Consider the following 10,707-nt stretch of genomic DNA (forward strand, 5'->3'; position numbering starts at 1 on the left):
ATTGTTTTTATAATTGTTATAAATGAGATAGAAATCTAAAATCTATAACAAAGATAAGGTGCATGCTCACATAGGGTTAATTTGAATCCAAATTTCGATCGATTTCAATTAGATTCGAATAGATCGATATCTTGTAAAATTGAAGTTATAAGAAAACTCATCCGACAAGATCTTGGCAAAAAGTCAGATAAAATGACTAAGGTTGAAGGTATTTAAGTTGACGGTTCACGGAACACCTACTACATGGAGATCGAGCTGGCGTCTGAGTTAGGTTAAATCGATTTTATGAGTATGCGTGAATGGTGTGAGATAATAAAATTTGTTTATCACCTAGACATCGTAGGTTAAAAATCCTGTATAAAAGTTATACTCAGATGAATCACCTAGACTTAGGATATGTTTAGTTAGCCGAAATGTATCGCTAAGCTTTTTATACCCTAACCGTCTAGAACACTTTAGCTGGAGAGAAGTAATGTACTTTTAGCTCTAGCGTCCCTGAGAGTTCACACCATGAGATTCATGCTTGGCCTTGGACCGCCCTGGGAGCGGACTCCATTCGGAAAGTATTTGCATGAGTCAATACCAAGGTGAATAAGGGAAGTTGTTCATAGTAAGTAGGAGAAAGAAGTGTGTCAACACATCCTATGGTCTCTTCCTTTAGGTCGCACCATGAGATTCCTATAATGCGCCTACATGTCTGCCCTAGAGCGACCTTACCAATCGAAAGGCTATATTATAGGATTCGAAACTCCGCAAACTCTAGAAATAGATAGGGTCTCTCAGGTCCGTTTTCATTCTTGCCTTTCCAACTTCGGGAGCATAATGATTCCGATCTTTGAGGTCTGAAAATGGAGAGTCACACTTACGAGAATTACTAAGTGTTAGTGAATTCTTGACCAAAGTAGCAATAATTGAGTTACTATAGGAATAAGAGTTATTCTGGTGATAGTATCTAGTCAAGATAGTCTTGGTTCAACGGAGGAATAGTCGATCACCCCTCGGTGGAGGTTATTCTAAACTATTGAAATATCGTTGCAAAATATAATAATGAAGGGTACATTATTAGTTGTTTTTGCTAAACTTGATTGAATTTAGAAGATTAATGTTTTTTTACTAAAAAGGATATGTTTTTCTTTTCAGCATGACTAGCTCTTTAGATCAGCTCTTAGCTTCCGAGAAACTAAACAGCGATAATTACTCAACATGGAAAAACAATCTGAATTCAACACTAGTAATAGATGACCTGAGATTTGTCTTAACTGAGGAATGTCCTCATGCCCTGCTCGAAAAGAAGCACAGGTAATACTGATTTACTAGTTGGGTGAAACATGTTTAGTGAGCGATGATACCTCAAACTTGGATATTGGATTAGGAGCCCACTACATCATATCTTGCTTCTCTTTTCAGGGAAACTAAGTTTCCTGGAAAAGCTGAAGAGGGCGAGATCACCCTCAAGGTTGGAAACACGAGAATTTGTCTTGGCCGCAGGTAGTGGGAGATTTAAAGTTGTTTTTCAACGATAGACTATATTCATATTTAAAGATGTTTTTGTATGCACCTCTTATGAAAGAGGAAATTTAATATCTCTCGATTTGTATTATGGAACAAATGTATAAATATCTTTTGAAGTTAATGAAGCGTTCATTTTCAGAAAAGATATTCAAATTTGTTCTGCTATACTTGAAAACAACTTATATAAGTTAAGACCAACTAAAAAAAAATTTTTCTTAAATACTAAGATGTTTAGAACAGTCGAAACTCAAAATAAAAGACAAAAAGTTTCTTCTAATGCCTATCTATGGCACCTAAGACTTGACCACATAAATCTCAAAAAGGTTGAGAGATTGGTTAAGAATGGACTCCTAAATCAGTTAGAAAACAATTCTTTACCTTCATGTGAGTCTTGTCTTGAGGGAAAAATGACTAAGAGATCTTTTATGGAAAAGGTCTCAGAGCCACAATACCCTTAGAACTCGTACATTCGGACCTCTATGGACCGATGAATGTCAAAGCTTGAGGTGGGTATGAATATTTCATCAGTTTTATTGATGATTATTCAAGGTATGGTCATATTTATCTAATGCATCACAAGTCTGATTCTTTTGAAAAGTTTAAAGAATATAAGGCTAAGGTTGAGAACCAGTTAGGTAAAACAATTAAGACACTACGATCAGATCGAGGTGGGGAGTACATGGACTTAAGATTCCAGGACTATATGATAGAATACGGAATCAAGTCATAACTCTCTGCACCTAATATGCCTCAGCAGAACGGTGTATCTAAAATAAGAAACAGAACCTTGTTGGACATGGTTCGCTCAATGATGAGCTTTGCTGAGTTACCTGATTCCTTTTGGGGACATGCGTTAGAAACTGCTGTCTATATTTTGAATTTCGTTCCCTTTAAAAGTGTTTCAGAAACACCTTATGAGCTATGGAAAGGGTGTAAAGGCAGTTTATGTCACTTTAGAATTTGGGGATGCTCGGCACACGTGTTGGCGCAGAATCCTAAAAAATTAGAATGTCGTTCAAAACTATGCCTATTTGTAGGTTATCCAAAAGAAATAAAATGTGGTCTATTTTACGATCTTCAAGAGAATAAGGTATTTGTATCGACAAATGCCATATTCTTAGAGGTAGACCACATAAGAAGTCATCAACCTCGCAGTAGACTAGTATTGAATGAAATTTCCAAAAATGCTACAAATAGAGTTAGTTCATCTACTAAAGTAGTAGATAAAACTAGTACATCTGGTCAGTCACATCCTTCTCAAGAGTTGAGAATGCCTCGACGTAGTAGGAGGGTTGTTCATCAGCCTGACCGTTACTTGGGTTTAACAGAAACACAAGTTGTCATATCTGATGACGTCATATAGGATCCATCGATCTATAAACAGGCGATAAAAGATGTGGACTGTGATCAATGGGTCAAAGCCATAGACCTCGAAATGGAGTCTATGTACTTCAATTCTGTCTGGAAACTTGTAGATCAACCAATTAGTTGTAAGTGAATCTACAAGAGAAAACGAGACCAAGCTGGTAAACTACAAACTTTTAAGGCTCGACTTGTGGCAAAGGGTTATACCCAGAGGGAGAGAGTGGACTATAAAGAAACTTTCTCTCCCCTTGCCATGCTTAAGTCGATTAGAATACTCTTATCCATTGCCACCTTTTATGACTATGAAATTTGGCAGATGGATGTCATGACAGCCTTTCTAAACAGCGATCTTGAGAAGAGTATCTATATGGCTCAACCAGAGGGGTTTATTGCACAAAGTCAAGAACAAAAGGTTTGTAAGCTTCAAAAATCCATTTATGGGTTGAAACAAGCTTCTAGATCTTGGAATATAAGATTTGATACTGCGATCAAATCTTATGGCTTTGAATAGAATATTGATGAGCCTTGTGTTTACAAGAAGATCGTCAATTCTACTATAGCATTCTTAGTTTTATATGTTGACGATATTCTACTCATTGGGAATGAAATAGGTTACCTAATTGACATCAAGAAATGGCTAGCAACGCAGTTCCAAATGAAAGATTTAGGAAATGCGTAGTATGTTCTCTGGATTCAGATTATTTGGAACCGCAAGAACAAAACACTAGTCATGTCTCAAACAACTTATATAGACAAAATGTTGTCTAGGTATAAGATGCAGAATTCCAAAAGAGGTCTGTTATCTTACAGATATGGAATTCATTTGTCAAAGGATCAATGTCCTAAGACACCTCAAGAGGTTGAGGATATGAGACGCATTCCCTATGCTTCCGCAGTAGGAAGCTTGATGTATGCAATGTTATGTACTAGACTTGACATATGCTACGCAGTAGGGATAGTCAGTAGGTATCAGTCCAATCCTAGATATGATTATTGGATTGCCGTTAAAATATCCTCAAGTATCTTAGGAGAACGAGGAACTACATACTCATGTATGGTACTAAGGATTTGATCTTTACTAGATACACTGACTCTGATTTTCAAACCGATAAAGATGCTAGAAAGTCTGCATCTGGATCAGTGTTCATTCTTAACGGAGGAGCAGTAGTGTGGAGAAGTGTGAAGCAAAACTGTCATGCGGACTCCACAATGGAAGCTGAATACATAACTGCTTGTGAAGCAGCAAAGAAAGCAGTATGGTTGAGGAAATTCTTGATAGATTTAGAAGTCGTTCCAAATATGCATGTGCCTATCACCCTATATTGTGATAATAGTGGTGCAGTTGCAAATTCAAGAGAACCAAGAAACCACAAGTGCGACAAGCATATTGAGCGCAAATACTATCTGATCCGGGAGATTGTACATCGTGGAGACGTTGTAGTGACCCAGATATCGTCAGAGCATAACATGGCCGATCCGTTTACAAAACCCCTCATGGCTAAAGTTTTTTAGGATCACCTAGTAAATCTAGGACTCCGAGTTTTGATAGACTAGGGCAAGTGGGAGAAATGTAAGAGAATGGTTGATGCCCTAGTTTATTGTCTTTATGTATATTATCTCTCACACCTAACTTCCTATACCCCACTAGAGTTTGTAGTCCAAGTGGGAGTTTATTGGGTTTAATATCCTATAAACTCGTAGTTTGTAAATCATTAAACATATTCTATTTCTAATAAAGACGTTATTGAGGTTATTCAGTAAAAGATGTTATTGAATATGTAAGTTGCGAATATCTAACCTAAATCCAATAAATTAAGATCCTTGGCTATAACATGAATACTCGAACTATACGTAGAGACATATCATAGGATCAAGTTCAAGTATATAGCCAAAAATGTCTATAGTATAAGGATAGGGTTGGGTACCTTATCCTGGGGACACTATGGACGCGACCCACTTTATATTAAGTACAAACGATGAGATCCTAAATTGTTCGTGTAGAGATATGTGAGTGGGGGCATCCTATGCAATGAGTTTGCATAAGATAGGACCGCGAAACTATTCACTTTCTCTTTATAACGTCGTTTACTGAAGAAACTGACTATTTCACAAGATGACCTAGGTAACTCGATCTTAATCCTGAGCTAACTATGAACTTCTGTTTATACGAGATTATCCTTTGATCTGCATGGGTGAGAGTGGCCAGACATCGCCGACTCAACAAGCCTACCATTTTGGGGATAAGATCGGATAGATAGCTAGGGACATAGTCTCGCAAGACGGAATTCACTTCTACTCATTTCAGGGATAGTAGAGAGGTTGTTCCCTTAAGTACTAACTCCAGGACTTGAACAAGGAGCCCCATCCTCTCCTTGGCCCGAGAGGGACTTAGGTTTGATGGTTAGATCACAAACCGATTGTTCATTAGAGAATTAGTGGAACTTAAGGAACAAAAAGTACTATAGGGGTAAAACAGACATTTGACCCGGCTATAGCTACAAACAACCTGTGAAGGATTGACTTACTGAACATGGTTATATCAAGTGAACGGAAATATATATACGGTGAGGGGAGTGCAGCTATTGGGCATTAGTGGAGTGTCCTGGTAGTTAACGAATGTTGGTTAGCTTGGATAATGAGATTAGTCGGTTAACCTCGAATCGTTGGAGCCCATGATCTGTAAGTCCATTAGGTTCCCCTTCTAGCTCATATCGGAATAAAGCCTAGAACAATTAGATAGGAAACTTTGAATCGTTCAAAATTGGGAAAGGGTATTATCGTCAATTGTGTTTGACATAATAATTTAATTATGAATTAAATTATTAAATGAGAGATAAAGTATTTAAAAGTGTTTTAAATACTATATACATGAATAAGGATTCATATATAATGGATTGCACAAGGTTAGAATGATTAATTGGATTAATCATATGAAATTAATTGGAAAAGTTTCAAAATAATTACCAAAAATTAATTTCAATTTAGAATTGAAATTAAAATTAAAATGCAAGCTAAAATCAGATTTTGGATCAAGGATAGTGGATTTTGTTGGAATCCCACTTATGTATGGTGATTCAAAGTGGAAAAACAACTCATCCATGCACTCTTGCATGTAATGTTACATGAACACCTAGAATCCACTATTGCTTGCATCTCCACCATGTGTCTTGCATCTTGAGGCTTCTTGATGCATGGATTCACTCAATAAGTAGAGGTAGAATCAGATTGAGAGCTGAAGACAACCATTTCCATACTGTTATGTTACTGGAATTTGGTCTCAAACTCACCTACCTTCATATATCTCTTTAGAGCTTGAACCTTCAAGTATTCCCTATCTCTATAGACTCCCACAAGTCGTTCTTGGCCCGGAGAATAGTAGGGAAGACACTAGAGATGGTCTACACACCGTTCGTGAGCAAAGGAATCAAAGGGAGTTGTTGAATTGGTCTCCAAAAAGGTTGGTACAAATTCTGCTCTCTGTTTACGGTATTTGGACAACATGCTTTCATTTTCTAAAATTGATGTAGTTAAGTGCCTCCGATCCTAAAATTGCTTCCGCATGTGTTATATGAACACCTTCAGGTCTTGCCATTTCCAACTGGTTGCCTTTGGCAAAATGAGCATAGCTCAACTAGCATAGTGCTTGTACCATTAACCTCGAGATTAGTGATTTGATTCCCCACCCTACGTATTTAATTCAATACCTTTGCAAGAAAAAAAAGTGGTTGCCTTTCCACATCACAATCAGTTTTTGTAAAAGAAAAATATTTAAGTGCCTTTTATTTTGGAAATATTTAAGTGATCGTTTTAAGTTAACCAACACTTATTGTTGTTCAATCTCATCAAATATTCAATCATATAATTTATCACTTAATATTTTAGATTTTTTTAAAAAAAAATTGTACTTTTAGTCTATGAAGTTTAACTTAAATTGCATTTGGGTAACAGTTTTCAGACTTGACATTTTACTTCCTAGAATTTAGGATAATCTCATATTTTGGTTTTTATTGTAACACTCTTGGATCTTCTATTCACTTTCTACTATATAGGATTGAAGAAACAAAATTTTTAATTATTCCTTTAAGAAAACAAAGACATGACTAGTATATAATAATTTTATACTTTTAAGTTCAATGTGACCAACAAATATAGGGCTCCTTGCAAATACAACAAAATGCGACTAAAATATTGCAAAAATAGAAAAATCTAAAACTAATTGTAAATATAACAAAATTTATATTCACCCAATATAAAATGTCCAAATGCCCCACTAAAGGCATGAAAATAACCATCATCTTACTTATACGATGTTAGAAAATTTGATGTTGGTTTTAAACCGCATAAAATATAATTCGTCATCGTACCCTAAAATAACATGCTATATAATACGATTTATAATTTATCATCATACTTATACAATGTAATTTGAGGACTGACATCTAAAGCAAAAAATGTTATAGTGTGGAGACTCAATTCTCATTTTTTGAAGTATATTAGTGATAGACTCTATAAGTGATAGACTTTATTTATAGATAGTATCAAAGGTAAGTTTTTATTTATGGTAATTGACATACTCATTTTATAGATAGACTTCAATGAAAACCACAACAGAATCATAACCGCCCACACATAGATATGACTTCAAGAACCTCATCATTATAATCGTTCTCTTTCTAAAATTCGATTCAATATTTGTTTCTTTCATTTGAACTTAATTTTTTTCTTACTTTCTAGAATGGTTTCCTATATGTTAAGAAAATGGCAGTACTATCACTACTATGCTTCTATCACAATTAGAATGATATTACTATTTATTGAATGAGAAATGTCGGCTAATCACAAGTTGACACGTCGACAAATAAGTGGTAAACTTAAGAATGTCATGTCACGTGTCTCCTTTCTATGATCACAACAATGGGCTTATCAAATTCAATGGTGATTAAGCCTGGACCACGATCGATAAAATGGCTAATGGCTCGATTGGGCCTTGAAATATAAATTGAATCGGGTCAAGTAATCAAAGTCACTCGAATCCAAAGTCCAACCCAAGTCAAACCGTAGTGAAAATTTGAGTCAAAGAAGATATTGGGCCCAAGCCCAAACCCAATTTGAACTCCCCTCACTGTAGATATATTATGTTCACTCGATATAACCATGATTATTAAGTCAACCATTCACAGGTTGTTCGCAATAACGGCTGGGTCAACTCTCTATTTTACCCTTAAAATTACTTCTTGTTTCTTAGGTCCCCATTGATCCCCTAATGAACAATTGTTTTGTGATCTAATCAACAAAACCGAGTCTCTCTCAGGCCAATGAGAGGGTAGGATCCCTTATTCAAGACCCAGAATGAACACTTAAGGGAACAACCTCTCTACTATCCCTAAAAGCGGGTAGGAGTGAATTCCATCTTGCACCCTATGTCCCCAGCTATCTATCCAATCTTACCCCTAAAATGGGAGTTTTATTAAGCCGACACTGTTGAGCCAACTCTCACCTATGCAAATCTAAGGGTAATCCCGAATAAACAGAAGTTCATTGTTAGCTCAGGATTAAGGTCAAGTTACCTAGGTCATCGCTTTGAAATAGTCAGTCTTAAACAGTAAACAACGTTATAAAGTAAGAGTGACTGATTTTCGTGGTTCGATCTTGTACAAACCCTTTTGCACAAGGACACCCCCACACCTCATGTCCCAACATGAACGAATTAGGATCACTTCGTTTGTAGCACTTTACAAGTCCTTGTAACAACTACAGAGTAGGCCAGATCCAATAGTGTTACCAGAATAAGGTACCCAACCTTATTCATATACTATAAATCATTTTAACTATTTACTGGAACCTGATCCACTTTTATGTCTCCACATAAAGTTCAAATACTCATCCAATAGTCAAGGGACTTTTAGGTTTATTGGATTTCTATTAAGCAAAACATCTATTCAATAATACCTTCTTGAATTTCCAGAATAAGTTCCATTGTCTACAAACCACAAGTTTTAGGACATAAAACCCAACACTGTGAAAAGTCGACTTACTGATAATGGTTGTATCAAGTGGACCAAAATATATCTACAGTTAGGAGAATGCAACTATCGAGCTATAGTGATGTGTCTTTGTAGTTAACGAATATTGATTAATTCGGTCTAAAGAGTTTAGTCAATTAATCTCAAATCGTTGGAGCTCATGATCTATAAGTTCATAAGGTCATTCTACTAGCTCGTAAAACATTAACACCTTAGTTTAATTGAATTGAGTGGTTTTGAAATGTTCAAAATCGAAATTAAGGTTTCAATTTGAAGTGTTCAAATTTTCAATTAGGGTTTGGATAATTATATTCGATATAATTAATATTTAATTTTGTTGAAATTAAAAAAATTTGGAGAGTTTAAAATATTTAAATATTGATGACATAAACAAGATTCATGTTTGAATTAGGTATGTTATTAATTTAATATTTTATATTAAATTAATTTTTAGGATAATTGCAATTCGTAGCATTATTAGGAATAATAACCAAGTGTATAATATCATTTAAAAAATTACAAATATAGACAAGTCTATCAACGATAGACTTCTATCATTGATAGACTCTCAAGTCTATAAGCAATTGACTTCTATCGTTGATAGACGCTCACCAGTAATATGGTCTTTCGCTGATAGACTCCTACCAATAATATTATCTATCACTAATAAACTATTTAAATTTGGTCATATTTGCAATTTTTTTTACATTATGTTATATTTGCTAATACTTTGGGTCTAATGTCTATATTTGCAACTGTCCCTAATTTTTAATTAATTAATTAATTAATTATTTTAAAAAAAAATTATTTTCAATTTTTAAAAAATTCAATTTCAAGAATTGAAATTAATTTTTGAATTAATTCAATAAAATTGAAAATTAAAATGCATTAGTGGAATTATCCCTTTTTTGATGAATTGGAGTGGATTAGTCCACAATTAGATACCTAGACCACTCCTTAGTGTTCTTTGATGTGTCAATGAGCTGAATCTTCTAGTGCTTGCCTGTCTTAGTTGCTTAAAATCTTTAGATCTTAAGATTGGGGAAAGATGATGCATGCTGAACTTCCAAAATTTCTGCGAAAAATTGTTTCTACTTAACCCTCTAAAACTCACCTCTAAATCCTCTCAATTTAGAGTTCTACCAGTCAAATCAAAGGCTAAGAATAGTAGAAAAAACTCTTTTGGTGGTCTACTGTTAATTTGAAGGTGAAATTCGTGGAGAGCAACTTGGATTTGAGAGCATTCATCAAAGTTATAAGTTATGAAACCCTCTTGCATGCTTTGAAACTCAAATTAAGTGTAATTAGAGTAGTTATTGATTTTGATTGTTTCCGTTGCTTGCATGACCATTCCATCATTATTTAGGCCCCTTTTGGTAACAATTTGGTTTTTTGTTTTCGTTTTTTGAAGTGCTATACACACTACTTTCATATTCTAATTTATTCGTTTGTTATGTACTTTTTACCAATGGTCCAAAAAACCAAACTAAAATTTGAAAACTAAACGTCTGTTTTGTAACTATTTTAGTTTTTAGTTTTAGTTTTTGATGATTAAACCTATTTCATCCATATTTCTTACAATGATTTGCATCTTTCTTAAGTACAATGGTTGAATTCCAAAAACAAAAAGAATTTTTTGAAAGCTACTTTTTTTAGTTCTCAAAATTTGGCTTGATTTTTTAAACCATTCGTAAAAAGTAGATAATAAAAGAAGAAAAATAGAGGTGGAAGTAGTGTCCATTGGCTTGATTTTAAAAAACAAAAACAAAATACAAAATGGTACCGAATGGGCCTAAAAAGTAGCTTT

Source organism: Benincasa hispida, unplaced genomic scaffold, assembly GCF_009727055.1.
Source record: "Benincasa hispida cultivar B227 unplaced genomic scaffold, ASM972705v1 Contig50_2, whole genome shotgun sequence".
Lineage (NCBI taxonomy): Eukaryota > Viridiplantae > Streptophyta > Magnoliopsida > Cucurbitales > Cucurbitaceae > Benincasa > Benincasa hispida.